We start from the raw sequence: 18,545 nt of genomic DNA on the forward strand, positions 1-18,545 counted from the left end.
GAATGAATGAGTGAATGAATGAACTAGAAAATTTCACATGAAATTTTGAGTGTGCCTGATGCTCGCTGCCAACTAGTATCCCCATACCAATACGCTAATTATTAATAGCAGTAAATGTATCACTGTGTGTCTGTGTGTGTGTGCATGCCTGAATGTGTGTATGTTCACGTGCTGTCGCCGCGTTTGTGTATGTGTGAGTCTGTTTGTCTGTCTGTGTGTATGTCCACTTACAGATAGAAAAAACAGCTTAACTTAACAGCTAAAAAAGACTGCAGTCTAAAATGTCCAAGATGGACACAGAAAGACAGAGACAGACAGACCCAGACAGGCAGACTGACACATATGTAATTACCTCTGTATGATGAGGCTTTAACTGCAAAGAAGTCAGGTTGCTGAAATATTCAAATTTGACTGTGCTGTGACACACAGACGATTGGCCGAACGGCTGGAGTTGATTCAGCCAATCACCAGTTGGCAATGGCACAGTCAAATTTAAATACACCAAGAAAAGGCAGAAACTGAGCCAAAAGTTCCTCTCAAACTCCAACTGTTTAATGAAAAACCGTAAGTGCTACAGCTACAAAAAGCACACCGTGAGCGAGAGGACAGGATGCGGATCACAAAGGTGTAAATTTCATTTCTGTGGTGTGAAAAATGAGGCCAGAGCCATGATGGACATAAGTGGAATGGTCTGCTTTCTTCCAGAAATTTGGGCTCTCACTTAACGTGGGAGTGAATGGGGCAGTTGGTTGGACTTGTTGTCCTTTTAGACCACCTGCAGCCAAAACCCTAAATCCATTTTCTTCAGCGGTCGCACCTCTGCGACCGGAACGGCTTTTCCTACAATTTGGTGTACAATTTGTGTATGTAGAGTGAACGATGTGGCCGCACCAGCGAGTTTAAGAGAAAATTTCTTGATGATTTCAGAGGTGCTGTGCACTCTAGCGATGACATCACCCACTCTAACTCTCAACATTCCACGCAATACACACCCATTATAAATTCTGAGAAGGGCTGAAAATTTCATGATTTTTAAACAGCTGGTGTAGAAAAACTAAAAGAGATATGGAAAATATGAATCAGTCACTGAAAGTCGATGGCAATGTCAACATTTCAGAGTTGGAATGGAGTTTCTATGTGAATGTATGAGTTCGTGAAGTGTGGGTGAAGATGAGTGAGTTTGAAGGATTTTCTCATTGACTTCCATTATAACCAAGTTTCAGAAAACGCTGAATATTTTGGAAAGTTTGAATGGGATTGAAAAGTTGAATCATATGTAAAAAATCAAGGAATTGCTGAATATTTTCCAGTTTGAATGGAGTTTCTAGCTGAAAGTATGAATCCGTAGTTACCGTTTGAAATTTTGTGATTTTTGAAGATTCCGTAATTCATTTTCAATGGAGAAAACGGTTTGGCGGTGGCGCCCCCTATGTGCCAATCTCAAAATCTTTTTTTGGGTGTGTTCTTGGTCCCCTTCTGATGATATTTACCCAGTTTTGTGACGATCGGAAAAATGGTTAACATTTTACAGCCGATATTCGCTAAGCCCCGCCCTTTCCAAGGACACTTTGCTTGATGGCAGCCGTGTTTTTCGTCCGATCTTGCTCATTTATAATAGAAATGAGTGTCTCGGTCCCCCGATGCCTCATACCAAGTTTGGTGTTGATAGCACAAATATTTCAAAAGCTTATTCATTTTACTGTTTTTAACATTATTAAAATTAGCAAAAATTCTGTAAGGGTGGCATTCAGGTGCAGGTGCAAGAGGCTTTTTTGTAGAGGACTATCAGGAGGATGTGTGTGTAAAATTTCAAGTCAATAGCACTTGTGGTGCGGCGGGCAGAGCCTTTCAAGCTTTACACTCTATGTTATAGCGCCCCCATAAGGCCGATTGGGACCAAATTTTTTGAGCAGTATTTGGATGTCATTTATAGTCCATGTACCACGTTTCATGTCCCTAGGTCCTTCCAGCTGGTCATAAATTAATAAAACGCAAATTATGACGGTTAATGACGAATAGGCCACGCCCACTTTCACCTATCAACATGGCACTCAAGATATGAGTTAATAGCCACCCCTAGAGCATGCATACCAAATTTGGTGAAATTCCATCCAATGGTCTTTGAGATACAGATGTGTGGCATTTATAGCGCCCCCTATAGGCTGAGCTCAAAATGCTTTGGTAGGCAGCTTCCAAGTCTCATTGTGGACCTACCCACCAAGTTTGGTGATGATAGGTTAAAGGGTGTGGGAGTTATGGCCAATCAATTCTAAGCTCCGCCCACAGCAAAGATTCATTGGTCCGTGGCGGCCATGTTTTTTGACCAATCTGGCTCATTTATGATAGAAATGTGTCTTATCATCCCCCAAAGCCGTGTACCAAATTTGGTGTTGATGGAGTCAAAATTGTAAAAGTTTATGTCACTTTACTGTTTTTCAAATTATGCAAATTAGCAAAAAATCTAGTCAGGCGGAGCTTAATGGTCCCAGAGGCTTTTTTGTAGAGCACATTGAGCTGGACCTGTGTGTCAAATTTCAAGTCAATCAGACTTATGGTGTGAGGGGCGTGGCCTCCCAAAAAAGTCATTTTTAAGCCTTAATTACAGCGCCACCATGTGGCCGACTGGGCTCATATTTTAATAAAAGTTGATGCACATCATTTCCAATCATTGGGCCAAGTTTCAGGTTTCTGGCTTATTCCAGCTCACGGGAATTTGAGCTCAAGCGGCAGACAACAAAAAATAATAATAATAATAATAATAATAATAAACCGGTACAATCTTAGAAGGGTTCTACCCCTTCGGGGTTAGAACCCTAATAAACCGGTACAATCTTAGAAGGGTTCTACCTCTTCGGGGTTAGAACCCTAATAATAATAATAATAATAATAATAATAATAATAAACCGGTACAATCTTAGAAGGGTTCTACCCCTTCGGGGTTAGAACCCTAATAATAATAAACCGGTACAATCTTAGAAGGGTTCTACCCCTTCGGGGTTAGAACCCTAATAACAAAGGCAGTTACGATAATGTGTGCTATACAGCGTATCATGAGACGCTATGGGTAGGCTACTGTCCGTTGGTTTATTTTTAGAACCTATCAACATAAATCAAATTAAAAGCACAGCTATACAGCATCCAGTACTAGGGCTCATCTTACTATATAATGACGAAAACTCTATCTGTCTGTGGGTGTGTCTGTTCCACGTTTTTCTACTCACTGACGTGGTCAATCTATGTGAAACTCACATAGACATTGAGGACTGGCATAGGTAGAAGGTGATGGAGCTACTTTTTCCAAAAATTACACTATCATTAGTATATTGTTTTACAAAGTCGATGCATTCACCCCACGAGTTACTGCACATGCACGTTGATATATGTATCCACCTCAAAACGGACATCAGCTGTAGCCGATAAAGGTAGGCTTATTAATTACTTAATTACATTTACACTGCTAAAACGTGCACATTAATGTTACACTGACAAGCTAACCAATTGCCATGTTGTGTAAGTGTATGTGCACGTGGGAAGTTGCCCCATACTAGGGTTGGGAATCTCTCTGTGATAGACCATTCGATACGTATCTAGATACACGGGTTATGATACGATTCAAAAACGATATATTTTTAATACAGAACGATTCGATATGATTCGATACAGTGTAGGAGCGATACGATTCTATGCAATTCGATTCTACGGTTAACATTTGTTGATGTAGACATTAATCATACATTATAAAATAAAGAAGCCAATTCTATAAAAGTGACATTCTTACAGTATCCCCAAGACCACATCCCCAAGCATTGTTGCTGTATGGCACTGGCAAAAATAAAATATAAAGACAAACAACAACAAAATCACATGTCAAATCTATTTATTTTTAGACATGGACCAAAAAAACACTTGCTGAATGAACATCATTTTGTTGGATGTGATCAATATAAAAATGAGAAGAAGTTTTAAACTTGAAGTGAAGTGACCTTTAAGTAAAATTTAAGTGTTTTAAACCTACTTGTTGTGTTGTTTTTATTGTATTGTCTGTGTTTTTGTATGTATCTTATATGGACTTGAGTCTGGAATAAAGTTTATCATAACGTTGTACAATATAAACATAAAGCAGAATAAAATAATAACATGCAATGTAGGGGCAGAATCTGACATCTCCTGTTATTAGTTGATATCATGGACTGTGATGACTAGCAGCTTATCACTGACAGCATGTCAGACTATTTCTCTGCGTTTGCTACACTCTCTGTTTGTCATTTATAAAAAGATAAATCACTTTTCTATAATACATCAATGATATTTCAATGGAATAAATTACTTATTGACTTATTCATACTTCAAAAACAGCATCAATAAGTGATTAACATAGGGGGGATCAAAATAAAATAAATAAATAAAATAAAAATCAACCAGCCACCCTCCTCCCCTGACAAGTAAAGAACAGTCCCTTCATAAGTAAAGAACAGTCCCTAAAGTGCGGTGAGGTTTGTGGAAATGTGAACGGCTCGTTTCTCCTCTGACACGTCACATACCTGTGTGCTGCCACAGCTCGGCTGTTCAGGTATTTCTGGGCAGTCATGACACCGACGAAGACTCCTTGGACCTGGAGCCGGGCTTCTCGGTCACCGGTAAGCCGTTATCTTGCGCCGCGGAGCACTATGGCCACCGTATTTGACAGGAATACGTATTTCTGTCTGTGTCTGTGACCCCCCCGTTCAACCCACAACCAGCAGGATTCGCCTTTCGTTTCTGCTGCGGCTTGGCTGCTCCCTGGTTTATCCAACCAGCATTAGCTTCTGTTCCTCATCTCCACTGGTCAAGCCGGCGCTGATGTTTACATCCATTATCGTTGTCAGTAATGCCTAGGGTTGGGCGATATGTTAAAAATTTCCAACCGGCCACCGTCAGCCCATCAACTGGTGGTTGCCGATATATTCGGCAGTTGTGTGTGTGGCGGAGAAAAAAAAAAGGGGGGGGATGTTGCATTCATGTGATATCGGAAAGAATCGAAAAATGACTTTCAGAATGGGATAATTCACATTAACGCCACCTCATGTCAGAAAAACAACTTGGCAACTCGGATCTCCCGACACCATATGAATGCAGCAAAAAAATGCAGCGTGCTTTGCGAGCCCACTCATGTCCAACATGGCGCGGAAATATCTGTGCTTACCAGCAACAAGCACGCCATCAGAGAGGGTGTTTAGCACGGCTGGTAACATTGTTAACCATATGCGCATATGAATTCATGTTACGGCCAGGTTCCACTGGCTGCAAACGTAAGCATCACATCAAGCGTCTTGTTTACCGTTTGCTGAGCGATGATAGTTAAAGCATTTCCAACCTAAGTTATTACATATATTTGAGTTATCTACAAGTTTACTGTACTGTTTGTCATCTACTTGCTTCCAAATTTACACAATGTCACGGATAAACATGGGTAAATGCATGAAAATGAAAATCATCACATATCACCTCTGATAATGGTTTATTCATTTAAAGACACATTGTGCTCGTTTAGCACACTATTTCATGTAGTTTTTATCTGCTGGAGGGTCGCGTAGGGGAGCGTAGCGCGACAAAAATAGAAGAGCATCCTAAAATAGAGGATTGTCACGCCGCACCCGTTGCAGCCGCTGTAACTGATTAACGGGGGGGCGAGCTGCTACGGGACTCGCGCTGCAGACGTGTCGCGCCGCTTCCGTTGCCGGTGGACCCCGGCCGTAACTTTCAGCTCCGCCATCACTGACGTGTTTTGTGAAAGACTCGTCGGAAATCAGTGTGAAGCTGCCAGTTCCAATACGCACACACTTTGAATTGTGCTCTACATAGGGCCGTAACGGTACATGTATTTGTGTCGAACCGTTCGGTACACGACTTTTGGTTCAGCACGACCCTGTACCGAATTACTGGGCGCAGGATATTGTTTTATTTTGTTTTGTTTTGTTTTAATTCCGTTTTTGCGAGCCGAACCATTTAAAATATCTAGTTAACAGGTAACCGAATATATTCGGCCGAATATTGCAAAAAAACACACATTCGGTATTCGGTGGACTAAGTTAAAAGCAAGGCTGAATAATAGCAGCGTTTTGATAACGCGTGCCGTGACGGGCGGAATAAAATGTCGGCAGTGTGGCGAACCGGCCGTCACGGCACTCGCATTTGCGACTAAAAATAGTTTCGAGCGAGCAAAATAGGCTTAAATCATTCAACACGCTGTGCGAGCAGCCTACAGATTTCAACCAGCAACAGAAACGAAAGGCGAATCCCATCGGTTGTGGGTTGAACAGGGGTCACAGACACAGAGAGTAACGTTAATGTAATCCTGTAAAATACGGCGGCCAACAGCTTACCGGGCGACGTAGAAGTCGGTTCCAATAATAGCCTCTTCTTGGTGTCATGACTGCCCAGAAGTACCTGAACAGCCGAGCCAGCCTAACACAGGTATGTGATGTGTCAAAGGAGAAACAAGCCTTTCACATTTCTCTCTTTCCGGCAGTAACGGCCCACAAACCTCACCACACTTTAGGTACTGTTCATTACTTATGAAGGGACTGTCAGGGGAGGAGGGTGGCTGGTTGATTTTCATTTTATTTATTTATTTTATTTTGATCCCCCCTATGTTAATCACTTATTGATGCTGTTTTTGAAGTATGAATAAGTCAATAAGTAATTTATTCCATTGAAATATCATTGATGTATTATAGAAAAGTGATTTATTTTTTCATAAATGACAAAAGGCACGTCTGCCTCATTTTCGCTGTGGTATCGTCATACTACTCAGAACCATGATATTTTCATTGGTATCGCACAGTGGGTCCCAATTTTGGTACCGTGACAACACTAATCTAGAGGGGGTTCATCTGCAAAAACTAATGAAAAACTAAACAATGATATTCGGTATTCGGTACTCGGTATTCGGCCAAGCATTTAATAATATTCGGCTTCAGCTTCGGCCACAAATTTTCATTTCGGTGCATCCCTACTTTGGTTTCAGGGTAAAATACGAAGATGGAAATAAACAAGTGGACAAGACAAAAGCAGTGTGCCGACACTGCAGAACAGCGGTCGGGTATGTACTTGGAAACACGTCTAACATGCTAACGCATCTAAAGCGACACCACCCGAGTTTGAACATTAACCGGCACGACTAGAAAAAGCAATCTGGTGCAAACTACGATATCGTCGTCGTTTAAAAAGAAAGAGCATTTCCCTGACCATTGCGCTAAAGAAATAACCAACACCATTGGAGTTGAGTAAAATTGTTTAAGCTGCACTTTAGATATAAGCATGTTTTGTTTACTGCACTTTAACAAAGTGGGAAAGCTAAGTAAGTTCCTAGTAAAACTGAATCTGAGCAGGCTTTAAAGCTGACCAGCTGCACTATACTTTTTATTTTAATTGAGTAAAACTGTTTAAGCAGAAATTTATATTTATATTTTTCATTCGAAAAATGTGTTAAAAAAACAGCAGGATTTTATTTTTCACTTTTATATTTCTATTTTCATTCAAACAATGTGAAAAAGCAGGATTTTATATATATATTTGTTTCATTCAAAAATTGGATAAAAAGAGTTAACTGCTGTGGTGGTATGTTTTAATAAGGTTACCAATAAGTAAAAGATATTTAATAGTTGTCTATTTTTTTCATTACTGTACCGAAAAAAAACGAACCGTGACTTGTGTACCGAGGTACATACCAAACCGTTATTTTTGTGTACCGTTACACCCCTAGCTCTACATAGTTATTATGGACTATATGTACCGAGTTTAATTCTGTGGAGACAGACCATTAATTTAGCAAAATAAAATGACAAAAATCGCCCAAAAAATCGCCAAAAATGAAACCAACCGTGATGGACTCAGCCGATGGGCGATTGGCGATATATTCGTCCAATCGCCCAAGCCTAGTAATGCCTGCTACGGAGCATGCCGCCGGCTCTCGCGTTGTTTTAGAGATGCAAACTGTTAAAGCCAGTCAACCGATTGCTAATCTCGCGATACCCGATCCATGACTCTACAATCGATTCATCTAAGGATTCATGGCTGATTCATATCGACTGAGGAGGCTGCTACCGACGCAGCCGTATCTCTCGCTTGTCAAACTGGATATCCGGTCGTATCGGTTAATCGTTCCCAACCCTACCCCATACCCCTCAACTTTGTGTGTCTGTGTGTTCGTGAGCGTAGCTAGGGGAGACCAGGGTCAATTGTTAAGCGGGGTCAGTTGTTATGCCAACAGAGATGCACAGGGACGAGCTCGCTCGACAGAAACACCAGAGCAGCCAGCTACACTGTAATGAAAGGGAAGCCTGAACCAACCTCAAACGGACATCAGCTGTAGCCAAGCAGTGGAGTTACACTGTGCATGCACGTTAATATATGCATCCACCTCAAACAGACATCATCACAGCTGCAGCCGATAAAGGTAGGCTTATATTACTATATAATGACAAAAACTCTGTCTGTCTGTGGGTGTGTCTGTTCTAGGGTTGTCACGATACTAAAATTTCAAACTCGATATCGATACCCAGGGAAATATTCAATACTCGATACCATTTTCGATACAGCAGTAAAAAAAACTTAAGAGGCATGTCATTTTTTAAATAAAGATCAGAACAGTAACATCAATGACAACAACAAAAAATCCCCCCAAAATAATTAACAACCAGAAACAAGATCTGTCCATACAAATGTATTTATCTACAGCCCTGTTTATTTTCTGTGCTTCTGGTGAATTGGCACCATATTTTCGTTGCTGATCAAATAGAGTTGGTAGTTTAGGCTCAGGATGCTCCTGTTTCTACCTCACTATGTGATCAGAGAACCAGGGGTTACGGGAGAAACCCATAGACTGTATAAAAGGAGAAACCAAACGTTTTTTTCAGCTTCAATCTGTGACTTTACAGTTAACATAACTTTTCAGACACACATAATTGTGTTGTCCTGTTAAACTAACATTGTCTATTAATGTTACAGACGGGCATGACTGATAAAGTTTTCTGCTTAGCTCCCACATTAACGTTAGAAGTTATATTTCAGTTTGATGCTGGTGACACCAGCTGCTCAGCTGCTAGTGAGGGGAGGGGCTGTACCTGCCATCAGCAGCGTGCTGTGTTCACTTCACTAAATATTTCCAAAAAGCGCTTTTTCCTTTATCATTTTTGACCAAATCTGGCTGCTCTGATCCTCCTGCAGCCGTGCTGGCCATATTACAGCAACAGAAATGTGTGCATGCATGCACAGCAACAACAACAAGCTGGGTTGCAGTGAGGGCTCTGTGCCTGCCAGACGCTGCCTGCACAGTGCGTGTCCGTCGAACCCGTCGCGCGCACCCGAGAGGCGCTGAGGTGGCGTGCACTGTTAGTATCGATACTTTTGTAAATTAGTATTGTATCTGAATACAGCGTTTGAGTATCAATACTTTTGACAACCCTAGTCTGTTCTAAGGATAGACCAATACATCAGCCGGCCGATATATCGGGCCAATATTTGAGTTTTTTACTTGTATCGGCATCGGCCAATACGCGCGTGGGTTCGCAGATTTATTTTTCCCTGGCATGATTTACAGACAGGCATCCACGGGCAGCTCTGTGTTGCCGGAAGACCCTGCAGCGCACATGCAGCGAATCCTACTGTGTACATTAGTTGTTGTTTTATTTATGCTTCAGCTTAAATATTTGTTTATTTTATAAAGACATTACTGGAAGATTTAAGAGCACTGAACTCTTTTTTATTTGAATGTATAATAATAATAATAATAATAATAATATTCTACCTGTTCTACCTCAACTTTCTATCTTGTTTTAGTATTCTTTACTGTTCATTAAATGTTTCTTATTTTAAACTTGAGACCTGTAATATTTGTTATCATTGTGTCATTTTTTTGATGTAAATTGAGGGAACAAAAGCAGTATCGGCCCCAAATATCGGCTCAAGAAAATCGGCAGTCCATAATCGGTCATCGGCTAAGGGTGATGGAAAAAAATCGGTATCGGCCCTAAAAAATCCATATCGGTCTATCCCTAGTCTGTTCCACGTTTTTCTCCTCACTGACTTGGTCAATCCATGTGAAATTTGGCACAGTGGTAGAGGGTAATGGGAGGATGCGAATGAAGCAATATTACAACAATTGGCCAAAGCGGGGCACTATAGCAACCAATTGAAATTGCAAACTTTGAATGGGCATATCTCTTGCCCTGTAGGTCGTAGAGACATGAAACTTTGCACAGAGATGCCTCTCCTCATGAGGAACAAATTTGCCTCAAGAATCCATAGCTTCCGGTAATATATATTTTCCGCCATTTTGAATTTTTTGAAAAACACTTAATATTGATCTCCTCCTAGAAGTTTGACCGATCTGCATGAAACTCGGTGAACATAATCTAGGGACCAATATCCCCCTTGGCAAAAGTTGGAAAACTTAACTAAACTAAAACTGAGCTTCTATAAGGCAATGACTTTAACTATCTGCCTTTCAACGTGCTGCCTCAACTACTAATGTACAGTTTTAGCCCACTAACTATCCCACTATTGTAGTGTTGTCACGGTACCAAAATTGGGACCCACGGTACCATACCAGTAAAAGTATCATGGTTCTGAGTAGTATCACGATACCACAGCAAAAATTAGGCAGATGTGCCTTTTGTCATTTATAAAAAGATAAATCACTTTTCTATAATTCATCAATAATATTTCAATGGAATAAATTACTTACTGACTTATTCATACTTCAAAAACATCATCAATTAGTGATTAACACAGGGGGGATCAAAATAAAATAAATAAATAATAAATAAATAAAGAGAGAAATGTGAACGGCTTGTTTCTCCTCTGACACTTGACATACCTGTGTGCCGCCACGGCTTGGCTGTTCAGGTACTTCTGGGCAGTCATGACACCAACGAAGAGGAAATTACTGGACCTGGAGCCGGGCTTCTCGTTCGCCAGTAAACCGTGTTATCTTGCGGTGACCATAGTGCTCTGCCGTATTCCTGTCTGTGACCCCTGTTCAACCCACAACCGACAGGATTCGCCTTTTTGTTTCTGCTGCTGGTCGAAATCTGTACTCACACAGCGTGCTCCTGAATGATTTCTTTTGCTCACACAAAACTATTTTTAGTCGCAAATGCGAGTAAAATGCTTGCACCGTAGAGCTCTGTGGAAAACAAATCACTGTAGCATATAAACAAAAAAGAAATAAATAATAACTTTCACTGCTTAAAGATACTCAATAGAACTTTTCTGTCCGTCCGAACAGGCTACTCCTGATTGACATGTGTGCTGACGTGTGTGCTGACATGTGTGCGCTTGCGCGAGACCGTGAGACATGGGCACCGCCTTCATGTGTGTTGATGTGCTTTCGCTGGTCTCGCGTGCAAGCGCGCATACGTGAGCACGGTCCACAGAGAGGCAGTTAGAGCTACAGGCTACAATGAGGCTAAAAACAGAGTTTAAATGACGTTTTTCCAAACAACTTTTTATGTCGGGGCTTCAGGACACTTGGATCACTACGGACAAGCAGTATGGAGATATTTTGTGGTTTCAATATGTGTTCTTGGATGTTTTAATCTGGGTCGCCGTCAGCCATTAGGTGTGCAGTTGTGCTACTACCCACTTCCCCTCGGATCTCCGCAAGTGATATGAGGACTCTAAAACTTCACCAGAGCCTCCCTCGGCATGAGGGTGAGTAGATAATGGCTGAATTTTAATGTTTGGGTGCACTATCCCTTTAAGGGCAGTTATAACAGAAACATTATAGCCTACTATTAGTTTTAAATTGTTATAGTATTAAATTGAAAACTCAAACACACATACATAGGTGCTGGACAAACACTCATTATTTAGGCATTCAATAAATTATATTTGATATTATATCAGGCCCCTATAGGCCTATATGCGCGGTAGATTTTTTTTTTAATGACGGTAATGAAACTGATACCGTTACTATTTTTAGATACCACGGGATACCTTATTATCGTATTATCACCCAACCCTAGTGGAGGGCATGAAAAGGCCACAATTACCTTAAACCACCAGTTTTCCCAGCTGGTGTCATTTGACATTTTGTTTCTACTGCTCAGCTTAATCCACATACAGCCTATATCCATCAGAGCAGGGTCACCTGTCAAAGTTTGACGCAGTCTTTTTAGAATAGGACAGCTGAGAAACTTGACTGATGAGCTCCTGCAGGAACTACACCACAGTGATAGAGCATAAAACCAAACTTGGGGCCTCATTTATAAACCTGGCGTATGCACAAAAGGCGACATATGCCACTTTCTAAGCAAACTTTGGGATTTATAAAAACCTAACTTGATGGGAAAATGTGCTGTCTTCCACGGAAGCTCTGACCCATGCGTATGCTCAAAAACTGTAGACAGGAGAAACTGCTGCTGTTTTCGATGCCTTAGTTGGGCAGATCCGAGTGCAGAGAGTCACTGTTATCCTATATGAACCAAGACATTGTGTTTTATAATGTCTTTGTTTTATGGCTTTTAATTCTCTTTATCGCTGTGTGTTAAATGGGTTGTATATATTGAAAAGCACTGTGTCACTGTTAGAAAAAGTGTAAACAAATAACGTGTATTAATATTTATCTCACGTGTTAAGTGGCCAAATTTGCCCCTCAGTTACAATTCAGAGAATTCCTTTTAACATGCAATCAATCAGTTGATGGGTGGGTATAAAAAGCAGCGAACATAGTGCGTAAAGAAGCACAATTTACTTGGCACTGTTAGAGGATGTGGTGGATGGGAGACACCGGAGGGAGCGGATATTCAGGGACCAGCAAGACCTACTGGCCAACGATGAGTGGCTTATGAGCCGGTTCCGACTGCTACTGCAGTGCTGCTGGATCTCTGTACTGCGTCAGGGCCAGCGCTACAAAGAAACACTCGCAGGAACCAAGCTGTGCCGGTGCTGTGCTGCACAATGTGGCACACCTTAAAATCTTGCTACTGCCGCCTGACGCGAATGCTGGTCCTGACCCCTATCCCCGGACATTTGAGCCATATGCTGCTGCGTGCCAGCATCTGGATGTGATGCATCGTTTATGAAAACTGGGAATTTTAAGAAATCATTTGAGCCAAGAAAATCAGACTGTTTGCTGTGGTAACTGTATCCCTCATTTAGAGTGTTTATTTCAGACAGTCACTGAAACTGACAGTCAGCTCCAAACATCCAGTGTTTCCGCTACATTCATTTAGCAGCAGCAGCATGCTAAATTATTGCCGCCGCCGCCGCCGCTCCTTCAAAACATTTACTTTGCAAATGCACCACCACCACTCTGAGACATCTGTGCACTTGCACAGCGCAACAGCCAGTGTAGTGAGGAGAGCAGCAGTGAGGGGAGGGGGGAGTGGGGGAAGGCTCCTATTGGAATTAACGTTATTCGTGGGATCTTGAAAGTGACATCATCACTGGAGCACCGGGTCAGAGTCTGTCGTCTTGAAGAATAGGGCAGCGAACCAGAGAAAAGAAAAAGGTAGATTTTATTAGCTGAAGATAACTTATAATAGATTTTACAAGTTAAATAGACAATCACAACATATTGATATTACAAAATATTGAAGCTTAAGTTAGTTTGGCCTGGCACCAACTCAGTGAATCGCTAAGTTGACGTGGGTAAAATAATTGATAATAGGGATGTCTCTCACCCCCTCCCCCCGCCACCCCCGTTGCTGAAAAAAATCCTAGACGAAACACTGACATCCCTCTGTTTTCTGTCTAAACTAGTCCATCCCCGGGGATGTGTTATGTATAGAGGAATAAGAAATCAAAGACAGTATATTAGAGGAGATGCAAAATCAGAGCACTGTAAATGCACTGTGTAATAAATATTAATGTAAGACAAACAATGCACACTGTATTTAGAAACATGCTTTATGGCAAAATACATGGAGCATAGTTTTGGCTGACCGCACGGAGGCACGCGTGTGCGCGGGGCCATGCGCGGGCACACAGGTACACACCTACAGGTTTCGATCCGCAAGTGTTGGAGATGAAGGCTTCCCAGCCAAACTGTGGTCCCATCGCAGGTGTTTTCGAAGTGGTCTCTGCACATGCGCAGCTTGCGCTGCTAATGGTGCTCACAGTATGAATGAGTAGTGGACAAAAACACGAATATAAACAGGAGAAATGTGGGAAAAATGCAAAAACGGCATCGTGGCTGTCTGCACATGACCCGCGCATGCGCAGCTCGCGCTGCTAATGGTGCTCACAGTATGACTGGGTAGTGGACAAAAACGCGAATATAAACAGTAGAAATGTGGGAAAAATGCAAAAACGGCATCGAGGCTGTCTGCACATGACAAAGATGAAAGCCTATGTGCAATAATAGTGATAATAGTAGGATAAAGCAGGGCAGATAGCCTTAACACCTGAATATTGGATCACTTCTTCTTGACCTCTAAAACTGCCTGAGGTAGCAGCATTTACAGCATCTGCCACCAGCTGCCACTCCACTGTATTTTTAGCCTTAGTAATGTCCATACTGAGTCCATCAAACAACATTGTCTTTCTTTTATCAACCTCCCCAAAAAGAACTTCAACTTCACATTGTGTGAAGTAGGCCTGTCATGATACCAGAATTTCAGTAGTTGATACCAATACCAGCGAATTTCCACGATTCTCGATACTCATCAGATACCACGATAAAAATCAAAAAACAGAAATTGAAACCCACTCACCTTGAATTCATGCACATTCGAGCTGTTGACAGTGACAACGTGTGTCGGCTTTGTCAAGTGTACCAAGCGTAGCACGAAGCTGGTATATGAGAGCAAAAAGACGGGGACCTCACATTTAAGAGGCACATGAAGAAGGCTTGCCATGGAAAGAAAGACGAGAGTCAGCCTTCAATGTCCACACTCGTATCCTTAGAAAAAAGTCGGGTTTAAACTGGGCCGGGCTCGGACAGAAAATGCACGTGTTCGGGTGGGGTGGGGCTGGATTTTTTGGGCCCGATCTAAGCTCTAGCACTTATAGAAGCCATTGTTTCTAGCAAAGATGATGGAGAACAGGTGTTCTTCTTTGGGGCTCGTCCTCGGCACAGACTGACGCATGTATACTGTCCCCATCAGATTCGACAGGAATCGACACGGCCCGTTGAGGGCAAAGTTGTATCCGGTACTTACGGTACTGAAAAAAATACAGCTACCGACGTATTTTTTGCGTGTTGGCATCGACTTGGTACCAAAGTATCAGTTCTCATGACAACCCTAGTGTGAAGTTTTGTTTTTTACCCTTTCTTGCTGTGTTTGCTGTGCTCTCCTTCATGCTGTTTCTTGTTAATGAATATTAATTCAGGGTGTTTCACTGGCCATTTATAGGCACCTATGGGTGGGGCGAGACGCTCGTTCACCTGCGCCACATTTCGAGTTGATTGTGATTTATAAAGGGAAACAGGTGTGGGAAATGTGTGCGCACTAGGGTTGGGCGATAATACGATAATAAGGTATCCCGCAGTATCTAAAAATAGCAACAGTATCAGTTTCATTACCGTCACCAAAAAAAATCTACTGCGCACATAGGCCTATAAAAAAAACAGCTGATATAATATTAAATATAATCTATTTAATGCCTAAATAATGAGTGTTTGTCCAGCACCTATGTATGTGTGGTTGAGTTTTCAATTTAATACTATTACAATTTAAAACTAATAGTAGGCTATAATGTTTCTCTTATAACTGCCCTTAACTGTTGTCGGGAGACAACATTTGATAAAGTTTTTGGATGTGACGTCGTCACGTGACAGCTCAGACATGAAAAAGAGAAATAAAGATGGAAAGCCACGCATCTAGCGAGTTGGTCCCAAAAAAACAAAAAAAACAACTTCACAACTTCTGCAAGCAGCAGCAGCAGGTCCAGTGGCCATCACAGTGGAGGAGGGAGAAGCGCAACCCGAACCAACCAGCACCGCGGCCAAAGTTGTCAATCCACTACGTGCCCTGCTCCAGTCGGAAAATGTAAACATGCTGGTTTTTCTGGCCAAAAACCTTGAACAGTTTTGAAGCATAGGATGCTGCTATAGTTATCATTATACTTTGTTCTTATTTCATTTTCAAAGAGGAGTAGCCTCCTCTGACGGGCAAAACAGTTCAGACTTGGAGAGGGTGAACATTTCAAACTAAAGGTAGGCTCTAAAAACAAACCAATGAACAGATATTGGATGCTATAGAGCTGTGTTTTAATTTAATGATTTGTGTCGATTACTGTACTGGAAGTGGACTGTAGCCACAGACAATTTGTTGTAATTTCATTCTGTTTGGCTGACTGCTGTTTGCACTTTTTTAAATATTTATTAATTAAAGTTGTTAATGTTGTACATGTTTTGGTGTTATTTTTCAGTATTCTTAGGCCTATGTAATGTTTGCTATTCTGTTTCTGAACGGTATAGGCACAAGCTGACATTTTGGCGACTCCCTCTGAGCCCCACAAAGTGATTTTTTATTAGTCACTGTAATACTGTATACCCCAGGAAAATGTGGGGAAGGTTTAACAGTAACAAAATTTGGATACCACCCAACTCTAGTGTGCACTGTGTTATAAATCAGGATATTTTTGTGTGTAAGCCCCTGGAGAGGTAGAGCCATCCTGTGCTGAGAAAATGTGTTGTCATATGGACTTTGGTGAAACTTAACAGCTGAAATAATAACTCATCAGAACATTAATCAACAATTCTGATAATTACTTACTCTTTAAAAAGATTTATGGAGTAAAAATGTCACATATTTCTTGGTTACAGCTTTGCTGCTTTTCTCCAACTTACAAAAATGAAACTGATACTTGTGCATTAGTGTCCGAGTTATACTAAGGTTTTTGGTGAATCCTGATTATGTGTTAGCACAGGTAAACAAGTTGGGTTGAGAAACCTGAATATGTCAACTAGAGTACTCCTGTTGAAACCATATATTTAACCATGTATGTTTGGACACAAGTTGTTTACTGTCAGTACACACATTTAACCAGAGAGCAGCCCAACCCGGTTTCCCCACTGAGATTTTACAAGGCTAGATTCAAAGTCATGCCTTTCACTTGAGTTACAAAGCCTCATCTCTAACCTCCATGCTGGTGCCTTTTCCCCTTACCTAAACAAAACACACCTGGCCTCAGGTTTGTTCAGCACACCAACACCACGTGCTTTGCAGAGGGAAACATGATGAGCCAGGAACTGCATGAGACGGCCTGAATAAACACTCTGTCACAGCAGAAACCAGGAAGCGTGGCCACGTTACAGCTAGGAAATGTATGTATTTCAGTCCTGAGACATTTAGAATCGCTGCTACCATATACAGCTGAAAATGTCATGTGATATAAATAACTTTATAGCTTCCTGACTTCACCATCGAAACTTCATCTCATGTTTTACGGGGGTCAGAGCTGTAATCTCACCAGACCAATGGTTTCTGCTGCATCTTGATCAAAGTTTCCAGATCCCAGCAATAAATCCAAACTCAAACTAATCTAACCCAGCCAGAGCAACAGACCTAACAGTCAATTTATACTTGAAATCATTCTTTTTGTCCTTCACGACTGCACTGTTTGCTGAGACGGAGAAGAGCATCTGAAACTTTCGCCGTGGACGATACTGGAGTTTACTGTAGGGACTGAAAGGTGATTTCCTCTTTATAGTCCATTCTTAATGTAACGTCATATCATGTCGAACAGCCACTAAAAAACATAACAAAAACACTCCAGTTAGGCCATCAATAATGTACATTACGACAAAGTCGACAGAGATTAGGTTTCTCGATAGACAAACCTTGAACGTCGCCACACATTGCTGGAAACAATACATCGGTTCAATGACAGGCTAAGCCGAGCTTCCTCCTCATTGTAACGACAGCTAGCTAGACCACAGCGCGGTGGAATCACTCGTTCAGACGTCGGTCGGTCTCGTGCTCGCACAAATCCGCCAAATACTCCATTCTTCTCATGAGCTTACCTCGTGAGGGAAAGTCGACGGTTTTTGTCTTTGTTTCTGCGTTCATGTCCTCGACTTCCTTGTGTTAAAGCTAGCCACTGTCACCCCGAAGCCACTCAAACACACACAGCTGGCCAGGTCGCAGCGCACGTTCCTCTTCGCTGCTGTGACGTCACCCCCGGCTCTTGCTGCCGTTCAGATGATTGTTTGATCTTTGACCGGAGTCTCTGCCTGCGATCCACTACAGTCAGATAACTCCTCTGTTACTGGGAGTTTGATAGACAGTAACATCATTTGTAGTATTCACGGATTTAGCCACCTCTGGCACCACACTGGACAGCATTTAGGGACTGTTCCTTACTTATGAGGGGGGAGGAGGTGGCGCAAAAAAGGGGAAGTCATGTTAAATAATTTTGTAAACCTGCTGGTTCGCAGGTTTGCTTCATCTAAGCCTGAGGCTGATCGTGTAGCAGGTAGGAGAAACATGGCGTTTCCTTTTGTGAATAAAGTTGTGGACTTTGAGGCACAGTTTATTCAGAGGCTGTTGCATAAGGAGAAGGTGATTAGACTCAGTTTGGATGTATCGAGGAGTGTCTGTATGAAAGACACA

The 18,545-nt window shown here is 41.8% G+C and overlaps 1 protein-coding gene across 7 annotated transcripts in view; it reads right to left on the reverse strand.

The window, feature by feature from the left end:
- The window catches only part of slc37a1 (solute carrier family 37 member 1), a 105,310-nt gene extending 87,028 nt beyond the window's left edge, over positions 1-18,282 (reverse strand). For 3 of the 7 annotated variants that reach the window (XM_033617346.2, XM_078174270.1, XM_033617345.2), the window contains exon 1: positions 17,957-18,265. The gene's annotated coding sequence lies outside the window, so the exon portion shown is untranslated. Of the gene's footprint in view, positions 1-17,956 lie in introns of all 7 variants that reach the window. The other 4 variants (XM_078174271.1, XM_078174272.1, XM_033617347.2 and 1 more) reach the window with 4 other exon arrangements.
- Positions 18,283-18,545: the final 263 nt, after the last annotated feature.

This window comes from Epinephelus lanceolatus, chromosome 14, assembly GCF_041903045.1.
Source record: "Epinephelus lanceolatus isolate andai-2023 chromosome 14, ASM4190304v1, whole genome shotgun sequence".
In the NCBI taxonomy this organism is placed as follows: domain Eukaryota; kingdom Metazoa; phylum Chordata; class Actinopteri; order Perciformes; family Serranidae; genus Epinephelus; species Epinephelus lanceolatus.